The following is a 21,065-nucleotide window of genomic DNA, read 5'->3' on the forward strand; positions in this document are numbered from 1 at the left end:
TACTTACACATCTCTCTTAATGGACACACAATGTATAAAGATGCAATTTTTGTAACAGCAACGTAAGTAGCGCAGGTAACTGAGCTGAATAAAAGCAGAATGTTGTATACTGTTGAAGCTAAATTTGTATTAATTAAAAGAAGATTGTTATAAATATAAGATATTAACTGTAATCCTCATGGTCACCACTAAGAAGTTAAAACAAAATAAGGAAAGGAAATAAGGAGAGGATCAAAATTGTACACATGAAAAAAATCAGTCAAACACAAAAGTGGACAGTAGTGAAGAAAATGAGAAACAAAATACATATATGCCCTACTACAAAGTAGAAGACATAAGTCCTTCCTTACCATTAATTGCTTTAAATATAAATAGATTAAATTCACAATTGGGATCATTAAATTCACAATTGGGAACTTTGTTGGACCATGATTCTCAGTGCTTTGGCAGTTATGATGTAGTTTAGTAGTCGTATAACTATGCAATCACTTCCATGATGAGATGTGATATAATGTGATTACCTCCATGATGGGATCTGCTGTGAGTAGCCAATCAGATGTAAGGGAGTTTCCTCGGGGGTGTGGACTGCATCCAATATAGGTGGACTTTCTGGCAAGGCTCTTGAGCTTTTGCTCACTCTGAATCCTGCAGCTGGCTCCTCTTCATCTGATCTCAAGTTTTTGGGACTTGAACTCTCAGCTTACCTTCCAATTTTGGGATTCATCAGCCTCCACAGTCTGTGAGCCGCGGCCTGCCAGCTTACCTGCCGATCTTGAGATTTGTCAGCCTTTGCAGCCTGTGAGCCACAGACCTGTTGTATGACCTGCAGATCTTGAGTTCTGCAGTCCCTGCATCTATGTGAGTCAGGAGAAGCCACCAGCCTGACCCATGGACTTGAGACATACCAGCCTCTACAATCTCGTGAGCCATTTCCTTGATATAAATCTATTTATATATGAATACATATATATATATCTCTCACTGGTTTTGCTTCTCTAAAGAACCCAGCCTAAGATACCAATTAAAAGACAAACACTGGCAGAATGAATAAAAAAATCATTCAATTGCTATCAAGCTGATCTGACTCATGGTGACCCCTCCCTCCATGTGTGTCAGAGTAGTACTGACACACAAGTGTGTCAGTTCAATGGCTAATTTTTCAAAAGTAGATCGCCAAACCTTTCTTCCGAAGTGTCTCTGGGTGGACTTAAACCTCCAACATTTTGGTTCGCAGCTGAATGCATTAACCGTTTGCACCTCCCAAGGACTCTATGTTTATTTCTTTATTACTTGTCTTTATACTATATACATACATACACACATACACACATACATACATACACAGACACATAGACATCCATGAGTGGTTCATACAGACGCCTTGGACTTCAACTAGCAGGGCTCTAGTAATTATTCATAGAAAAGTACTGATACCAATTACAAATGCATATTTGTCCATTTCCCCTTTCAGATTTATTAGTTTTTGTATTTTGGAGCCCTGTTGTTAAATATGTACACATTTAGGATTGTTGTATCTTTTTGGAGAATTGAACCTTTATTATGTTATGTCCCTACTTATTCCCAATAATACTCCTTTTTCTGAAGTATAATTTGTCTGATATTAATATAGTACTGCAGTAGAACTGGATAATTTTCAACCATTTCAAGAGGTAGCATAAGATCAAGAACTGATGGTATAAAAGGAAGAAATCGAAGCTGCATTGAAGGCATTGGTGAAAAAACTATCCTCTCTCCACCATCTTCACTAAGTTTGACACCAACTGTTCCTCACACAGCACTCCCTACTTCTCTGCTGGGTTCAATAATTCTTTGCAATGGCCACACAGAGCTCACAGTCCATATTCATGATTATGGGGTTTATTAGGGAAGTAACAGTTACAACTCAGGCTCAAAGACACTCAGAATACAGTTCTTCTATCAGGACAGCCTCTTCCCTCCTGTGCTCATAGGTGTGCCTCTGCCTGGCCTTGGGCCTCTCTCCAAAGGCACTCAGCTTTCCTTCTCCCTGGGCCATCATCTCCTATAGCTGGGTCCCTGTTGCTTGGTCTCTCCTGCCATGGCATCTTACCGTCTTCAGGATTCCAGCTTCCTCTCTCTATCTCAGTCTCCTGCTTCTAGGAGCTTCTCAGTGCAGGGATCTCAGGTCCATAATATATGCTCAGCTCCTGGCTGTTCTTCCTTGATGGGAGTTGAATCCTCCTCTTTGCTCTGGAACTGGTTCTCTTTGAAGTGAAAACTAAACAATCCCCTTGGTGAGCCACAATTACCCTATCACACAGTCCTGCCCAAGTACCAGGGTAGATGTTATAAGACCATGGCTAGAAAGGCCACACAAAGTAAACAATCACATCACAGTACCTTCGACTCATTTTTCAAGTGAACTATCAAAAACCCATCGGAACGGATTGGTAAAGAACATAATCAATAGCAAGAACATTTTCATAATTATGTTTTCTGTATTTGGAAGAAATCTATACCACTATTCTTATTTTGCCAATTCACAGGGATCACAGAGATTAGTGGTAGATATTGCAGTACCAGAAAACTCTCTGGTGAAACAGTCTGTGAGCAGTCTTACAAACATGGATATTCCACCAGAGTCAAAAGAGTGACGTTACATTAATCATCAAAGAGAATATTTCAAGATCTAGCCTGAAGTACAATGTTGTCACTGATAGGCTAATATCCATACACTTACAAGGAAGACCAGTTTATATGACTCTTCAAATTTATGCACCAACCACCAATGCCAAAGACAAAGAAATTGAAGATTTTAAACAACTTCTGCAGCCTGAGATTGATCAAACATGCAATCAAGATGCATTGATAATTACTGGTCATTAGAATGTTAAAGTTGGAAACAAAGAAGGAAAAGTAGTTGGAAAATACAGCATTGCTGATAGAAATGATGCCAGAAATCTCATGAAAGAATTTTGCAAGACCAGTGACTCATTCACTGCAAATATTTTTTTTTCACCAACATAAACGGCAGCTATACACGTGGACTTTACCAGATGGAATACACGGGAATCAAACTGACTACATCTGTGGAAAGAGAAGATGGGAAAACTCATATCATCAGTCAGAACAAGGCCAGGGATTGATTGTGAAACAGACTGTCAATTGCTCATATGGGAGTTCAAGTTGAAACTGAAGAAAAGTAGAATAAGTCAAAAGGGCCAAAGTATGACCTTGAGTATATCTCACCTGTATTTAGAGACCACCTCAAGAATACATTTTATGTGGTAAACACTAATGACTGAAGACCAGGTGAGTTGTGGAATGACATCAAGGACATCACACATGAAGAAAGCAAGAGGTCCTTTAAAAGACAGGAAAGAAAGAAAAGACCATAATGGATGTCGGAAGAGACTCTGAACGTTGCTCTTGAATGTCGAGTAGCTAAAGTGAAAGGAAGAAATGATGAAGTAATAGAGCTGAACAGATGATTTCAAAGGGTGGCTTGAGAAGAAAAAGTATTATAATGACATGTGTAAAGATCTGGAGATGGATAACCAAAAGTGAAGAACACACTCAGCATTTCTCAAGCTGAAAGAACTGAAGAAAAAATTCAACCCTTGAGTTGCCATTAATATTAAATGACACAGGAAGCATCAAAAGAAGATGAAAGTAATACCCACAGTCACTAAGCCAAAAAAAATTCGTCGACCTTCAACCATTTCAGGAAGTAGCATATGATCAGAAACCGATGATACTGAAGGAAGAAGTCCGTGCTGCACTGAAGGAATTGGTGAGAAAAAAAAGCCTCCAAGAATTGATGGAATACCAACTGAGATGTTTCACCAAATGGATGCAGCACTGGAATCGCTCACTTGTCTGATCTCAAGAAATTTGGAATACAGCTACCTGGCCTGTGAACTGGCAAGGATCCATATTTACGCCTATTCCTAAGAAAGGTGATCCAACCAAATGTGGAAATTGTCAAACAATATCATTAATATCACATGCAAGTAATATTCTGCTAAAAATCATGCAAAAGTAGCTGCAGCAGTACACTGACAGGGAACTGCCAGAAATTTAAGCAGGATTCAGAAGAGGACATGGAAGGAGGAATATCACAGCTGATGTCATATTGATTCTGGCCGAAAGCAGAGAATACCAGAAAGATGTTTAAACCTGTGTTTTATTGACTATGCAAAGGCATTTGACTGCTTGGATCATAACAAATTATGGATAACATTGCGAAGAGTGGGAATTCCAGAACACTGAATTGTGCTGATGAGGAACCTGATCAAGAGGTAGACGTTCAAACAGAAAAAGGTGATACTGCGTGGTTTAAAGTCAGGAAAGGTGTGTGTCAGGGTTGTATCCTTTTACAATACTTATTTAATCTGCAAATAATCTGAGAAGCTGGACTATACAAAGAACACGACATCAGGATTGGAGGAAGACTCATTAACAACCCGCATTTTGCAGATGACACAACCCTGCTTGCTAAAAGATAAGAGGACTTGAAGCACTTACTGATTAAGATCAAAGACCGCGGCCTTCAGTAGAGATTGCACCTCAACATAAAGAAAACAAAAATCCTCACAACTGGACCAATGAGCAACATCATGATCAACGAAGAAAAGATTGAAGTTGTCAAGGATTTCATTTTATTTGGATCCACAATCAACACCCATGGAAACAGCAGTTAAGAAATCAAAAGATGCATTGCCATCAGGCAAATCGGCGCAAAAGACCTCCAGAGTGTTGAAAAGCAAAGACATCACCTTGAAAACTAAGATGCAACTGATCCAAGCCACAGTGTTTTCAGTGGCCTCGTATGTGTGGGAAAGCTGGCTGATGAATAAGGAAGACCGTAGAAGAACTGATGCCTTTTAATTGTGTTGGTGAAGAATTCTGAATATACCATGAACTGCCAAAAGAACGAAAAAATCTATCCTGAAAGAAGTATAACCAGAATGTACCCTAGCCTAGAAGCAAAGATGGCTAGACTACATCCTACATACTTTGGACCTGTTTTCAGAAGGAATTAGTCCATGGAGAAGGATATCATGTACTATTTCTTTGGACTATCTAAGACGTCAAGAATAAAATCTCATGGTCCAAATTAACGTTTTTACTTACTAATTTTCAAATGTAGCCCTGGTGGAACAGTGGTTAAGAGCCTGGCTGAAACTAAAAGGTCTCAACCAGCCTCTCCTTAGAAACCCAACTGTGCAGTTCTATTCTGTCCAATAGGGTCACTGTTAGTTAAAATTTAATCCACAGCAATGAGTTATTTAATTTTCAAATATAAATTTTTTTGTGTTAATGTCTAAATTCTAAAGTAAATTTTATTTTATAAACTTCCGGTTTTATAAATTTATTTTTTATTATTCAAATTTATTGTTATGGCAGAATCAAATTTAAAAAGTGACATAATTTTCAATCCAGGCAAAATGAAACGGCAATAACTAAGTGCAGTGCAAAAATGGAAGCCTGCAGAAGATAAAAAGAAAATGATTTGTGAATCCCTGAACACTATTCCAAAATTCGTTTTTAGAATGTAATAAATCAGAAGAGACTTTTTCCATTAAAGGTACGTGCTTAATGGGTGGGAATCATCCTACTAGTACCACTAGTGCTGAAATTAACGATGGCAATACAAATATAACAGAATTTGTTCCAAATTCTGAAACTATTTCTTGCTGTAGTAAAAAAAAAAAAAATTAGTAATGATCTAGAAAGTGAAACTAAGAATATTAAATTGTCACATCTGCAGACCCCATAAATAACAGGAATGCAGATCCTGCCTTGTGGAATAATTTTCTTCCAATGAAGTAAATTACTGGATCAAAAGAGGCCCAAGTGATTGTCAACATCACAGTTGTCCTCTTGTAAATTTGTGTTGAAAATTCCTGGATGGTAAACAAAGTTCTGTAGCCAGAATTTTTTCTAGAGTGCAAAGTTAATGATGAAAATTATAAGAGGGAGTGGCTGCTGAAATCTCCATCAGTCAGCTCCCTGTATTGTTTTGTTTGCAAACCTACCAACCAAACAAACCTGTCATCCTCATTTAATTCTTGAATTGTTACAGATGAATTTAGCAATTGGTGCAAATTGAATAGGATCAGTAAACATGAAAATAGTTCAATTCACAGAGATCATGTTGTCATATTTAAACCAAACACATTGTTCTGGCTTAATTTATGAACTGGAATCACAAATTAATGAACATCAGTATTGAAAAGCCATTTTGTAATGTGTCGTTGTTGTCATAACAATCACTGAATGGGGACTATCTTCGTGAAAAAGAAATGAAGTCTTTGGGTCCCCACGAAATGGAAAATTTTAAAGTTGGCTTCAACTTGTTGCTCATTTGATCTATTTTTAGCAAGTCACATCTCAAAATACGGTAACACAGGAAAGGGCAATCCATCCTATAATTCTAAAATAATGTGTAAAAATTTATAATCTTGATAAGTGATGAAGTTCAATCAACTACTGTCAGTGAAATAAGTATAGCTCGATATTTTATTTTGTCTGTGGATTCCACTTCTGAGCCTTCTCATACAGGCCAGCTAAGTATTGTTTAAAGATCCGTATCTCCAACAAATAGAAAACCTGTGTGGTGATTTATCACATTTACTAGCTTAAAAAATCATACTGGTAAAGACATTGCAAAGCAAGTGTTTCACTAATTATGTGAAGTTTGCAAAATTGATTTTTCTAAGTGCAGAGACCAATCCTATGACAATGCTGCCATTACGTCACTGCATTATAAAGGCATACAACAGAAAATTCTGGAATGAAATTAATATGCCCTTTTCATACCAAGGTGCTGCACATTCACTTAATTTTGTAGGATGTTTTTTTATCACAATAGATTTTTTTTGTCTAAAAGCAATTGATGTTTTTTCTAATATTCAGTTACTTTACAAACTTTTTGCCACCTCTACTCACTGATGAGCTGTTCTTAAAACACATTCAGGCAATGATTGAGCATTAAAATGTCTAATACACATTGGGAAGCACATGCTATAGCAACAAGTACAATTCTAGGCGCCACACAGAATATTGCTGAAGACCAGATACAAAAAGGAAACACCAAAACAGAAGCTAAAATCATCGCTGCCTTAGTCATCTAGTGCTGCCACAACAGATACCGTAAGTGGATGGCTTTAACAAAGAGAAATTTATTTTCTCACAGTCTAGTAGGTTACAAGTCCAAATTCAGGACGTCAGCTCCAGGGGAAGGCTTTCTCTCTCTGTTGATTCTGGAAGAAGGTCCTTGTCCTCCATCTTCCCATGGTCAAGGAGCTTCTCGGGCGCAGGGACCCCGGGTACAAAGGACATGCTCTGCTCTTGGTAGTATGAGGTCCCCAACTCTCTATCCTTCATCTCCTGAGAGATAAAAGGTGGTGCAGGCCACACCCTAGGGAAACTCCCTGTATCTCCGATCAGGGAGGTGTTAAAATCCCACCCTAATCCTCTCAACATAAAATTACCATCACAAAATGGAGGACAACCTCACATGGTCTATCCAAGTTGATACACACATTTTGGGGGGACATAATTCAATCCATGACATTCTACCCTTTGACTCCCCCAAAATCACATTCTTGCAAATGGAAAACATATTCATCCCATCACAAACCAAAACCAAACCCACTGCCGTCCAGTCGATTCTGACTCATAGCGACCCTATAGGACGGAGTAGAACTGCCCCATAGAGTTTCCAAGGAGCGCCTGGCAGATTCGAACTACCAACCTTTCGGTTACCAGCCGTAGCACTTAACCACTATGCCACCAGGGTTTCCTCATCCCGTCATAGCATAGAAAAAGTCTTAAATCAAGTCCAAGTCCAAAATTCAAAAATCTCTCTTCATCTGTGAAATCTAGGACACAAGTTATCTGCTTCCAAAGGTACAATGGCATAAAAGGAACAAGCTAGACACTTCCATTACAAATCAAAGAAACTTGAGGGAAAGAAGGCATAACATGCACCAAGCGAGTCAGGAGAACACATCGCATTAGCCCTCAAAGACATCGCAAACCAAGTGTTTCACTAATTAGGCGAAGTTTGCAAAATTGATTTTTCTAAGTGCAGAGACCAATCCTATGACAATGCTGCCATTACGTCACTGCATTATAAAGGCATACAACAGAAAATTCTGGAATGAAATTAATATGCCCTTTTCATACCAAGGTGCTGCACATTCACTTAATTTTGTAGGATGTTTTTTTATCACAATAGATTTTTTTTGTCTAAAAGCAATTGATGTTTTTTCTAATATTCAGTTACTTTACAAACTTTTTGCCACCTCTACTCACTGATGAGCTGTTCTTAAAACACATTCAGGCAATGATTGAGCATTAAAATGTCTAATACACATTGGGAAGCACATGCTATAGCAACAAGTACAATTCTAGGCGCCACACAGAATATTGCTGAAGACCAGATACAAAAAGGAAACACCAAAACAGAAGCTAAAATCATCGCTGCCTTAGTCATCTAGTGCTGCCACAACAGATACCGTAAGTGGATGGCTTTAACAAAGAGAAATTTATTTTCTCACAGTCTAGTAGGTTACAAGTCCAAATTCAGGACGTCAGCTCCAGGGGAAGGCTTTCTCTCTCTGTTGATTCTGGAAGAAGGTCCTTGTCCTCCATCTTCCCATGGTCAAGGAGCTTCTCGGGCGCAGGGACCCCGGGTACAAAGGACATGCTCTGCTCTTGGTAGTATGAGGTCCCCAACTCTCTATCCTTCATCTCCTGAGAGATAAAAGGTGGTGCAGGCCACACCCTAGGGAAACTCCCTGTATCTCCGATCAGGGAGGTGTTAAAATCCCACCCTAATCCTCTCAACATAAAATTACCATCACAAAATGGAGGACAACCTCACATGGTCTATCCAAGTTGATACACACATTTTGGGGGGACATAATTCAATCCATGACATTCTACCCTTTGACTCCCCCAAAATCACATTCTTGCAAATGGAAAACATATTCATCCCATCACAAACCAAAACCAAACCCACTGCCGTCCAGTCGATTCTGACTCATAGCGACCCTATAGGACGGAGTAGAACTGCCCCATAGAGTTTCCAAGGAGCGCCTGGCAGATTCGAACTACCAACCTTTCGGTTACCAGCCGTAGCACTTAACCACTATGCCACCAGGGTTTCCTCATCCCGTCATAGCATAGAAAAAGTCTTAAATCAAGTCCAAGTCCAAAATTCAAAAATCTCTCTTCATCTGTGAAATCTAGGACACAAGTTATCTGCTTCCAAAGGTACAATGGCATAAAAGGAACAAGCTAGACACTTCCATTACAAATCAAAGAAACTTGAGGGAAAGAAGGCATAACATGCACCAAGCGAGTCAGGAGAACACATCGCATTAGCCCTCAAAGACATCGCAAACCAAGTGTTTCACTAATTAGGCGAAGTTTGCAAAATTGATTTTTCTAAGTGCAGAGACCAATCCTATGACAATGCTGGGAAATGTCACTGCATTATAAAGGCATGCAACAGAAAATTCTGGAATGTAACGAATACGCCATGTTCATACCAAGGTGCTGCATATTCACTTAATTTTGTAGGATGTATCACAATGGATTTTTGTCAAAAAAATGATTTTTTTCTTCTATTCAGATATTTTACAAATTTTTTGCCATCTCTATTCACCGATGAGCTGTTCATAGGCAATGATCACCATTAAAATGTCTTTCTAATACCCACTGGGAAGCACGTGCTATAGCAACGAGTGCAATCCTGGAATCACACACTCAGATTCTAGGTGCCATAGAGAATATTGCTGAAGACCAGTCACAAAAAGGAGACACCAGAACAGAAGGTTAAAACGTCGTCAACAAAATGTGAACACAGACCATATATTTACGTTTGTTATGTATAATAATATATTGCATCATTTTCATTTGACGAGTCAATTCTCCAAGATTCAGTAGTAAATTTACAGACATGCATGGATCTCTACCAGCTATTAACAAGATATTTACATAAGAGAATATTTTGAAAACACAATAAAACAAACACTGCCAAATACTGATTATCAAGCAGTTTATTGTTGCAGAAGCATTAAAAAAAACAAGTAAATGACAGAAATGCTCCAGAAGTATTGAGTGCCAGGGATCAATTTCACATAACCATCATCACTGACACACTTGAATCTTGCATGAAATGAAGGGTGAAGATGTATGAAGTTCCTTCTGATATTTTTTTCCTTCTTAACGTGAATATAACTGATGAATAATTCCTGAAGGTACCCAATAAATTAGCACAGCCTTATCCTGATGAGGAAACCCTGGTGGCACAGAGGGTAAGTGCTACGACTGCTAACCAAGAGGACGGCAGTTCAAATCCACCAGGCGCTCCTTGGAAACTCTATCGGGTAGTTCTACTCTGTCCTGTAGGGTCAGCATGAGTCAGAATCGACTTGACGGCAGTGGGTTTGGTTTTCATCCTGATGACTTAAGATAAACCTTTATGGAGAAGTGCTACAATTTCATTCTTACATTAGAATTAAGTTTAGAGATTCAAGACAAATTTTACTCATGTAGGTATGTAAACCAAAAAACCAAACCCATTGCTAGTGAATTGATTTCAACACATAGCAATGCTGTAGGACAGAGTAGAATTGCTCCCACAGGGTTTCCATGGAGCAGCTAATGTATTCGAACTGCCAAGCTTTTCGTTAGCAGCTGAGTTCTTAACCACCGCACCACCAGTGCTCCAAATATACTCTGGCCCAGTAGTTCAAATGCAACAGCTGCTCCTTGAAAACCCTATGAGGCAGTTCTACTCTGAACTATAGGGTCATTATGCATCAGAATCGACTCCAACCCAACGGGTTTGTTCTGCCTACTGCCTCATCCCTATTTCATTTTCTCAGAGATAAGTTTCTGTGATAGTGTCAGATTCAGGAATGTGATGAAAAATGTCTCTTGTAGAGGGTGGGGCCAAGATGGCAGAGTAGTCAGATGCTTTATGTAGCCCCTCTTATAACAAAGACCCAGAGAAGTAAATCGATTATATATGACAATCTAGGAGCCCTGAACATCAAAGGTGAAGTTACAGAATTGGACTTAGTGGCGGGGGAGGGGAATATGGTTCAGAAGCAGTGAGAGTTTGACAGACCGACCTGGCAGAAACCAGCACCCTGCAGGCTGGATCGGATGGCATGTGCGGTGACACAAGCAGTGACGCTCGGGACATGTTTTCCACATCAGAAGAGACCGAGTGGTGGAAAGTCTACACAAGCCTCCAGAACCAGTGAAAAGCAGTGCTAAGTTGGCAAAAGATAAGTACATGCATCTAAAATGCCACACAAATCAAAAATCATCCCCTTTGGGAAGAACATCTCTCCCATTTACCTGCTTCCTCCCTCTCTGTTTTTAGTCTTGGACCAGCTTCGGCTATTTCTGGGTCCTCTGGGCCCGAAGTAGGAACTATCACATGCCCTGGAGCAGGAACAAACAACAAAAAATAATCTGCCAGCTTCCCGAAGCCAGGAACTCAGGGAAGGCACAGACATAAGGGGTCCAAGGACTCTGAATGCCTTTCACCCTTGCATAGACCTGTGTGGGCCCATTTCAACAGCGTAGGCCCTCATTAGCACACTACAACAGGGTATATACCTGAAGCCTATTTTCAACTGTATCAGTTATAAAGTGGAGTGGCAGATTCGTGATATTTGACAACGTTCTGCCAATGAAGCAGGGTCCTCACCTACCCACATCAGTGACCTGAGAGTTGGTGGCTCCACCCATGCCACCTAGCCACCCAATTCAGGAGTCTGAGAATAAGTGGTGAATCCCAGTCCTTACAACCAACAGCACTGGGTGACCATGGTCTGGCTGCAAAACCCACCCACCTATGTGCTCTAGGGAACAGGGACAAGCTTTCCTCCCAGACACTCAGGGGCAGTCATTCCCCCCACAGTAGCCAGACACCTGTACCTACACCAATCAACCCTGTCTATGTAGGACTGTAGGTGAGAGCCTACACCACACACTTCGTGACCGACTACCTGGACACCTGAGCTGAATCCATACAAGAAAACTAAAAGGGCGCCTAGGCTCACATACCTAGTAACAGCTCTGATCACCTGGTGACAGGATGTAAGAGCTTCAAAGGTGCCAGTAATCAAACTAGCTCACCCAAGCAGCCTATTTGGGCATATCACAATGAAACAAGAAGCTAGGACGCAGTACACCAAAAAAGAAACAACAACAACAAAAAAAAACCAAACCCAGTGCCATCAAGTAGATTCCGACTCAGTAAGCAAACATAAAATAAACGAATATAATAACTTATTGATGGCTCAGAGACAAGTGTAAATATCAAATAACATAAAGAGGCAGACCATGACGGATTCAGGAAGCTCCCAAAACAACAAATCAAGAAATCTTCCAAATGAAGAGAAATTCCAGGAATTACCGGAGGTAGAATTTAAAAGATTAAGAGACCGAGCTCTTCAAGAGATCCAGGAGGAGATCAGGCAAAACGAAGAACAAGCCAAGGAACACACAGATAAGACAATAGAGGAACTTGAGAAGGTTATACAAGAGTATAATGACAAATGTAACAGGCTGCAAGAGTCCATAGAAAGATAGCAAGCAAATCCAAAAGAGTAACAATAAAATTTCAGAATTAGACAACTCAATAGAAAATGAGAGGAGCAGAATTGAGGCACTGGAAGTCAGAATTAGTGAGACTGAAGATAAAGCACTTGACGCCAACTTATTTGAGGAAAAATCACATAAAGTAATTTTTTTTTAATTGAAGAAACTCTAAGAATTATGCGGGACTCTATCAAGAGTGATTGGAACACCAGAATCGGGGCGGGTGGTGGAGGGATAACAGAAAACACAGTGAGAATTGTTGAAGACTTCTTGGCTAAAAACTTCACCAATCTTGTGAAAGATAAGAAGATATCTATCCAAGATGCTTACTGAACCCCACGCAAGGTAGATGCCAAGATAAAGTCACCAGGACATATTATAATCTTGCTTGCCAAAACCAAATATAAAGAGAGAATTTTAAGAGTAACTAAGAGTAGCTAGGGATAAACAAAAAGTCACCTATAAAGAAGGGTCAGTAAGACTAAGCTCTGACTACTCAGCAGAAACCATGCAGGCAAGAAGGAATATACAAAGCCCTGAAGGAAAAAAAAAAAAAAATTCCCTGCCAAGAATGATATATCCAGCAAAACTGTCTCTCAAATATGATGGTGAAATTAGGACATTTCCAGATAAGTAGAAGTTTAGGGAATTTTTAAAAACCTAACCAATATGACAAGAAATAATAAAGGGAATTCTTCAGTTAGAAAATCAATAACATCAGCTAACAACCCAAGACTAGAACACGGGACAGAACTACCAGATATCAAGCCACATAGGGACATCACAAATAAATCAAAGCTAAAACACTGAAAATATAGAAACCGAGACATTGATCTGTAAAAGATGACAACATTAAGACAAAAAAGAGGGACTAAATAATGTAGTCATAGATCTTTCATATGGAGAGGAAGTCAAGACGATATAAAGAAATAAAAGATTGGTTTAAATTTAGAAAAACAGAGGTAAATGTTAATGTAACCCAAAGGAAACTAACAATCCTACACATTAAAATAAAAAAAAAAACAAGGACAACAAAATTTTCGGCAAATACAAAAGCAACAACAAGGAAAAAGATGACAGACTAAAAAGAAAAACGATTCAGCACAGAAAAAAATAAATTAGCAGTAAATACAAAGGCAACAAAAATGAAGAGGATGGAAAGAAAATGCACAAAGAACAACGACTTAACAGAGAAAATTAAGTGGAATAAGGAAAATGTCAACAAGACATACACAAAAAAGACGAAAATGACAGCACTAAACTCAAAACTATGAATAATTACAATAAATGTAAATGGTTTAATTGCACCAATAAGGAGACAGAGAGTAGCACAATGGATTAAAAAACATGATCCGTCTGTATGCAGACTGCAAGAGACACACCATAGACTCAAAGACATAAAAAAACTAAATCTCAAAGAATGGAAATATATATATATATATATATATCAAGCAGACAACAATAAAAAATAAGAGTGGCATATTAATCTCTGATAAAACAGGCTTTAAAGTAAAATCTGCCAAAAAGGAAAAGGAAATACACTATATAATGATTAAAGGGTCAATAAAAAAAATTTTTTTTTTTATACCAGGAGGACAAAATCATAATGAATGCTTATATACCCAAAGACAGGGCTCCAAAAGACATAAAACAAACTCAAACAGCATTGAAAAGAGAAATAGCTCCACAATAATAGTAGAAGACTTCAACATACCACTTCTGATGACAGACAGGATATCCATAAAGAAGCTCAATAAAGACACGGAAGATCTAAATACCACAATCGGCCAACTTGATCTCATAGACTTAAACACAACACTTCACCCAATGATAGTCAAGTAAACTTTCTTTTCTAACGCTCATGGAGCATTCTTGAGAATAGACCACGTATTAGGCCACAGAGCAAGCATTAACAGAATCCAAAACATCAAAATATTACACAGCATGTTTCCTGACCATAAAGCCATAAAAGTCAAAAGGCTGTAGTTATCATACATTTTAATTTCTTACATATTTTAAACCCAATAAAGTCTATTCTTATTATGTTATGCAGTCAGCAATCCTCTATTTTTACCCATTTCATTAACTTCCATTCCTTCTTGCATCTTAAGCCTTTCACCTTATTTTCTTTCTGCTTGAAGAATACCTTTGGAATTTTCTTTAATGTGGGCATGCTGATGTTAACTTATCTAGGTTTTGTTTGTCTGAAAACAAAAGGTCTTTGCTCATTCATGATGTTTTCCTCAGCATAGAGTTCTGGGTTGCCATGTATTTTCTCTCTATAATTTAAATATATCATCTTATTGTCTTAGGGTTTTCACTATTTCTGTAGAGAAGTCATCAGTCAGTTTTTTTGTCCTTTAAAGATAATCTCTTCCATTCTTTTGTAGTGTTAAATTATTTGTTTTTTGTGGGTTTTTTTGTCTTTAGCTTCAGCAGTCCTACTATGAATTTCTTTGTATTTACCCTACATGGGTCTTATAAGGAAACCCTGGTGGCGTAGCGGTTAAGTGTTATGGCTGCTAAGCAAAACGTCAGCAGTTCGAATCCACCAGGCGCTCCTTGGAAACTCTGTGGAGCAGTTCTACTCTACCCTGTAGGGTCGCTTTGAGCCAGAATCGACTCGACGGCCGTGGGTTTTTTTTTTTTTTTTTTGGTTTGGGTTTTGTAAGTCTTCTAGGATCTGTGACTTGATATCTTTAATCATTTGAAGAAAATTCTCAGCCATAATCTCAGTTTTTCTGCCTCATTCTTTTTCTTCCTTCTTAAAGTATCTTATGCTAGATATTCTCTTTATATTCTCTGTATCTTATTCCTTTTTATATTATATCCATTTTTTCTTTTGTCTGTGCCTCTATTTTCTTCCAACATATCTTCCAGTTCACTAAATCTCTCTTCAGCATTTTTAATCTGCTGTTATATACATACATTAAGATTTTAACTTCAGCTATAGTTTTCAGATGACTTTCTAAGTTGATCTTTTTCGTAGTTTCTAGTTTTTTTGCCAAATTTCTAAGTCTTGCCTTTATTTCTATGAACATAATAGAGTTATTTCAGTGTCTTTGTCTGATAGCTCCAATATCTAGTTTTTCTGTGGATCTCATTCTGTTATTTGTTGTTTCTACAGGTTTCACTCTTTTTTTTCTTTTTTAAAAAAATTGTTGATTATATTAGAGAGGCGAGGCCCAGATGGCAGAGTAGTGAGACGCTGCCAGTGATCCCTCTTACAAAAAAGACACGAAAAAACAAGTGAAGCAATTATATTTATGACAAGCTAGGAGCCCCGAACATAAAAGGCAAAGTTAGAAAACGGACTCAATGGCAGGGGGAGGGAGAGACTATTCAGAAGTGGAGAGGAGTTACTGGACCTGAATAGCCAGGAACTCTCAGGCACCGTTCCCTGGAGCGACTGCAGCAGGGCTGGCAGTAGCGTTCCAGAGGTGTTTAGCTCAGGGAAAGACAGCAAGTTGCACAGACTACTCACACCTCCAGAATAAGAGAAGAACAGCACTCTCAGCGAAAGCTAGTTACTTGTGTTTATTTTACCACGCCCCCAGCCCCCAAGCCGGCTTCAGTGGCTGTCAACTTCCCTGGGCCTGAGATAGGCCCTGGTACCACTCTGAGCCATTTTTCCATCCTTGAAGAAGGTATAAGTTCACAACTGGGGGAAAGATAATCTGCCAGCTCAATTAAGCTGGGGAGCTCAGGACAGAAGCAGCTCTTGTTCAGGCACAAATGGTCCATGGGCTTTGAATACCTTTCACCCCAGCATGGACCTGTGTGGGCCCATTTCAGGAGAATAGGCCCTTGTTGCCAGACTGCAACTGTTTCAGCTGGACGGTGGAAAGATGGGTGTTTGATGTTTGACACCGCTTTGCCTATTAAACAGGGTCTTCACCTACCCACATCAGGGGCCTAAGGACTGGTGGCTCCACCCATAATACCTAGCCACCTGTGACAGGGCTCCAAGGATAAGTAGTACCTCCCAGAACTTACAACCAAAAGCATTGGGTACCCGTCGCCCTTCTGCAGAACCCACCCGTGTGCTCTACAGAACAGGGATGCACTTTCCTTACAGACACTCAGAGGACAGCTGTCAGCCCCATGCCTTGATCAGACTCTGACCCCCTACTGCAGCCAGATGATTCTGCCTACACCAATAACCCCTGCCCCTCTAAGACTGTAGGACAGAGCCTGTACCTTACACTTTATGACCAACTACCTGGGCACCTGAGTTGAATCCATACAAGAAAAGTAAATGAACTCCTAGGCTCATACACCTGGTAACAGTGCTAGCCATCTGGTGATAGTACATTAGAGCTTCAAAGGTGAAAGTAATCAACCTAGCGCACTCAAGCAGCTTATTTGGGTATACCAAAACTAAACAAAGCAAGAAGCTAGGATACAAAAAGCAAGCATAAAATAAACTAATGCAATAACTTACAGATTGCTCAGAGACAACAGTCAATATCAAATCACATAAAGAGGCAGACACAGGAGCAGGACCAAGATGGCTGACTAGGTAGAAGCTTCCGCTTATCTCTCTTGAAACAAAGACTTGAAAAAACAAGTGAATCAATTACATAAAGGACAATCTACAAACCCTGACCATCAAACACAGAACTAAGGAGTTGACCTGAGTGACAGGGGAGCAAAAAGCCACACTGCAGCAGGGACCGCTTCCGGAGCCAGTGTCCCACGCCACAGCCTTGAGCCCTCACGGTTCCCTGGTCCCAGAATGGTGGGGCTGATTGTGGCTTACTGAGACAGGGAAGCACGGATGTAGGCCTAACCTCAGGAAGAACCTCGGAGGAGACCCAGGCAGCACACGCAGGCTCCACACAGACGCAGCTGACAGGGAAATGAAAAACCACGGGGAAGCAGCGACTGGTTTTGGAGCCTGGAGTGCAGCGTCCCAGAAAGGAAACCTTGGTGCTGGGCTTGGGACTAAGTGTGGGGGAGCTGATTGTGGCTTCCTGAGACGGTGTGAGCATGGACGCAGCCCTAATCCTCTGGGACAGTCTCAGCAGGGATCCAGCCAGCACACACAAGCTACACAATGCTCTGGAATCTCAGAAAAAACAGTCCTCACCAAACAACATGAGTAAACTTTGTATATTTTGCCAGGCTACTCTCTTCTATATATCTGATTCCACCCCTCATTGCCCCAGCCAGCTTCATTAATATTGGAATTCTCTGTGCTAGAGAGTGAAGTGCACTGCTGGATTTTTTTTCTTCTTTCTTTTCTAACCCATTCCCCTGGCCTGAGAAAAGCAGCATTTAACAATCAAAGAAAAAATCCTTCCCTGACTTCCCTAAACTGGAATAACAATACAGAATCAACTCCATCCAGGCATTAAGAGACCCATAGTCTCTAGCTTTCACCCTACAGGCAACTAGGTGGCTATTATAATGCAAAGGCGATTCTGATAGAGATCTCACCATAATTATTTTAGCTCAGCACTGGAAAGGCAAGTTTTGGAGGTCAGATACCTCTCTACCTACTAAACAGAGCCCTCGCTGATCCACACCAGCGAACTGAGTGCTGAGACTCCACCCACACCACCTAGCCACCTGCTAGAGGGGTCTGACAATAGTGACGTCTACCCAAGCATTGGGTGCCTAAGATACAGCTGCAGAGCCCACCCACCAGAGCGCTCTAGAGAATACAACCACACCTACCTCACTGACACTTGAAGGAAGGCTGTCAGCATCCTGCCCTCCTCGAAATGTGACCCCCCGCCACTAATAGAAACTGGTGCATACAACCATCACCACTACTCCTCTAAGATAATAGGTGAGAGCCTACACCACACACTATGTGACCAGCTATCAGGACACCTGAGCCGATTCTATTCAAGAATAGAGAATGGACTCATACACTTATATACCTGGTAACAGCTCAGGAAAGCTGGTAACAGGATGTAAGTGGTTCAAAAGCTACAGCAATCACGATACCACAATCTACTATCCCGTCTGGGTGTATTGTAACAAAACAAAACAAAAAGATAAGACTCAGTGAGCAAATACAAGAAAAAACACTACAATACCTTATAGATGGCTTTGAGACAGCAGTCGACATCAAATCACATGAAGAAGCAGACCATGATTGCCCCAAATCAAAGAATCAAAATCATTCCCGGATGTAGATACATTCCTAGAATTGCCAAATGTAGAATATAAAACAATTGTATACAGAATGCTTCAAGACATCAGGAATGAGCTCAGAAATGAAATAAGGAAATCTACAGAAAAAGCCAAGGAATACACGGATAAAGCAGTTGAAGAAATCCAAAAGATTATTCAAGAACATAGTGAAAATATTAATAAGCTGTAAGAATTCATAGAGAGACAGCATTCAGAAATCCAAAAGATTAACAATAAAGTCACAGAATCAGAAAACTCAATAGGAAGTCAGAGGAGCAGACTCGAGGAACCGGAATACAGAGTGGGGGAGCTGGAGGATAAGGCAATTGACACAAATATAGTTGAAGAAAAATCAAATAGAATTTAAAACTATGAAGAAACCCTAAGAATCATGGGGGACTCTATCAAGAATAATTTGCGTGTGATTGGAGTTCCAGAACAGGGAGGGATAACAGAAAATACAGAGAGAATAGTGGAAGATCTGATGGCAGAAAAATTCCCTGGCATTGTGAAAGATGAAAAGATATCTACCCAAGATGCTCAATGAACCTCATACAAGATAGATCCCAAAAGAAAATCACCAAGACATATCATCAAACCTGCCAAAACCAAAGATAAAGAGAAATTTCAAAAGCACCCAAGGATAAACGAAAAGCTACCTACAAAGGAGAATCAATAAGTTTGCACTACTCGGCAGAAACCATGCAGGCAAGAAGGCAATGGGATAACATTGAGCACTCAAAGAGGTAAAACTGTCAGCCAAGAATCATATATCCAGCAAAACTCTAAAACATGAAGGTGAAATTAAGATAGTTACAGACAAACACAAGCTTAGAGAATTTGCAAAAACCAAACCAAAACTGCAAGAATTACTAAAGGAAATTCTTTGGTCAGAAAATCAATATCAGATACCAACACAACACAACATCACAGAACAAAACATCCTGATATCAACTCAGATAGGGAAATCACAAAAACAAAATAAGATTAATTAAAAAAAATTGCTCAAAACATGGAATCATTGATGTGATTATGTAAAAGATTACAATAGTTAAAAAAGAGGGACTAAATACAGGAGGCATAGATCTTACATATGGAGAGGAAACCAAGGCGATACAGGGTTAAACAACTTAGGTTTTTACTTAGTCAAACCGGGGTAAATATTAAGGTAACCACAACGAGGTCTAACAATTCCATACTTCAAAATAAAAACCAAGATAAACATAACGACTCACCAACATAAATTCAAATACTATAAAAAGGAGGAACACACATTCTACAAAGAAAAACTCAGCACAAAAAAGTAAATGGAAAAATGAAATTGTCAAAAACAGGCATCAAAATGACAGCACTAAACTCATACTTATCTCTAATTACACTTAATGTAAATGGGCTAAATTCACCAATAAACAGATAGAAAGTTGCAGACTGGATAAAAAAACACGATCAGTCTGTATGCTGCCTAAAAGAGACACGCTTTAGACTTAGAGACACAAATAAACTAAAACTGAAAGGATGGATAAAAATATATTAAGCAAACAACAATCAAGAAAGAGCAGGAGAGGCAATATTAATTTCCAACAAAATAGGATTTAAAGTTATATCCACCACAAAGGATAAAGAAGGACACTACATAATGATTAAAGGGACAATTTACCAGGAAGATATAACCATATTAAATATTTATGCACCCAATGATAGGGCCGCAACATTCATAAAACAAATGTTAACAGAATTAAAAAGTGAGATAGACACCTCCACAATTATAGCAGGAGACTTCAACACAACACTCTCGGTGAAGGATAGGAAATGCAGTAAGAAGCTCAACAGAGACACGGAAGATCTAAGTGCTACAATTAAACAACTTCACTTCATAGACTTATACAGAACACTCCACCCAACAGCTGCAAACTATAATTTCTTTTCTAGTGCACATGAAACATTCTCTAGAATAGATCACATATTAGGTCATAAAACAAGCCTTTGCAGAACCCAAAACATTGAAATATTACAAAACATCTTCTCTGAACAAAAGACCATAAAAGTAAAAATCAATAACAGAAAAACCAGGGAAAAGAAATCAAATGCTTGGAAACTGCACAATACCCTGCTCAAAAAAGACTGGGTTATGGAAGACCTTAAGGAGGGAATAAAGAAATTCACAGAATTCAACGAGACTGAAAACCTTAAGGAGGGAATAAAGAAATTCACAGAATTCAACGAGACTGAAAACACTTCCTATGAAAACCTTTGGGACATGGTGAAAGCAGTGCTCAGAGGTCAATTTATATCAATAAAGG

At 39.4% G+C, this 21,065-nt stretch overlaps 1 long non-coding RNA gene across 2 annotated transcripts in view; it reads right to left on the reverse strand.

Moving 5' to 3' along the window:
• Positions 1-1,009: 1,009 nt before the first annotated feature.
• LOC135229190 (uncharacterized) overlaps positions 1,010-21,065 on the reverse strand; it is a 150,099-nt gene continuing 130,043 nt past the window's right edge. For both annotated transcript variants that reach the window (XR_010319963.1, XR_010319962.1), the window contains exon 3: positions 1,010-2,243. This is a non-coding gene — a long non-coding RNA (uncharacterized LOC135229190). The remainder of the gene's footprint in view (positions 2,244-21,065) is intronic.

The sequence above is a fragment of the Loxodonta africana genome, unplaced genomic scaffold (genome assembly GCF_030014295.1).
Source record: "Loxodonta africana isolate mLoxAfr1 unplaced genomic scaffold, mLoxAfr1.hap2 scaffold_128, whole genome shotgun sequence".
Classification (NCBI taxonomy): domain Eukaryota; kingdom Metazoa; phylum Chordata; class Mammalia; order Proboscidea; family Elephantidae; genus Loxodonta; species Loxodonta africana.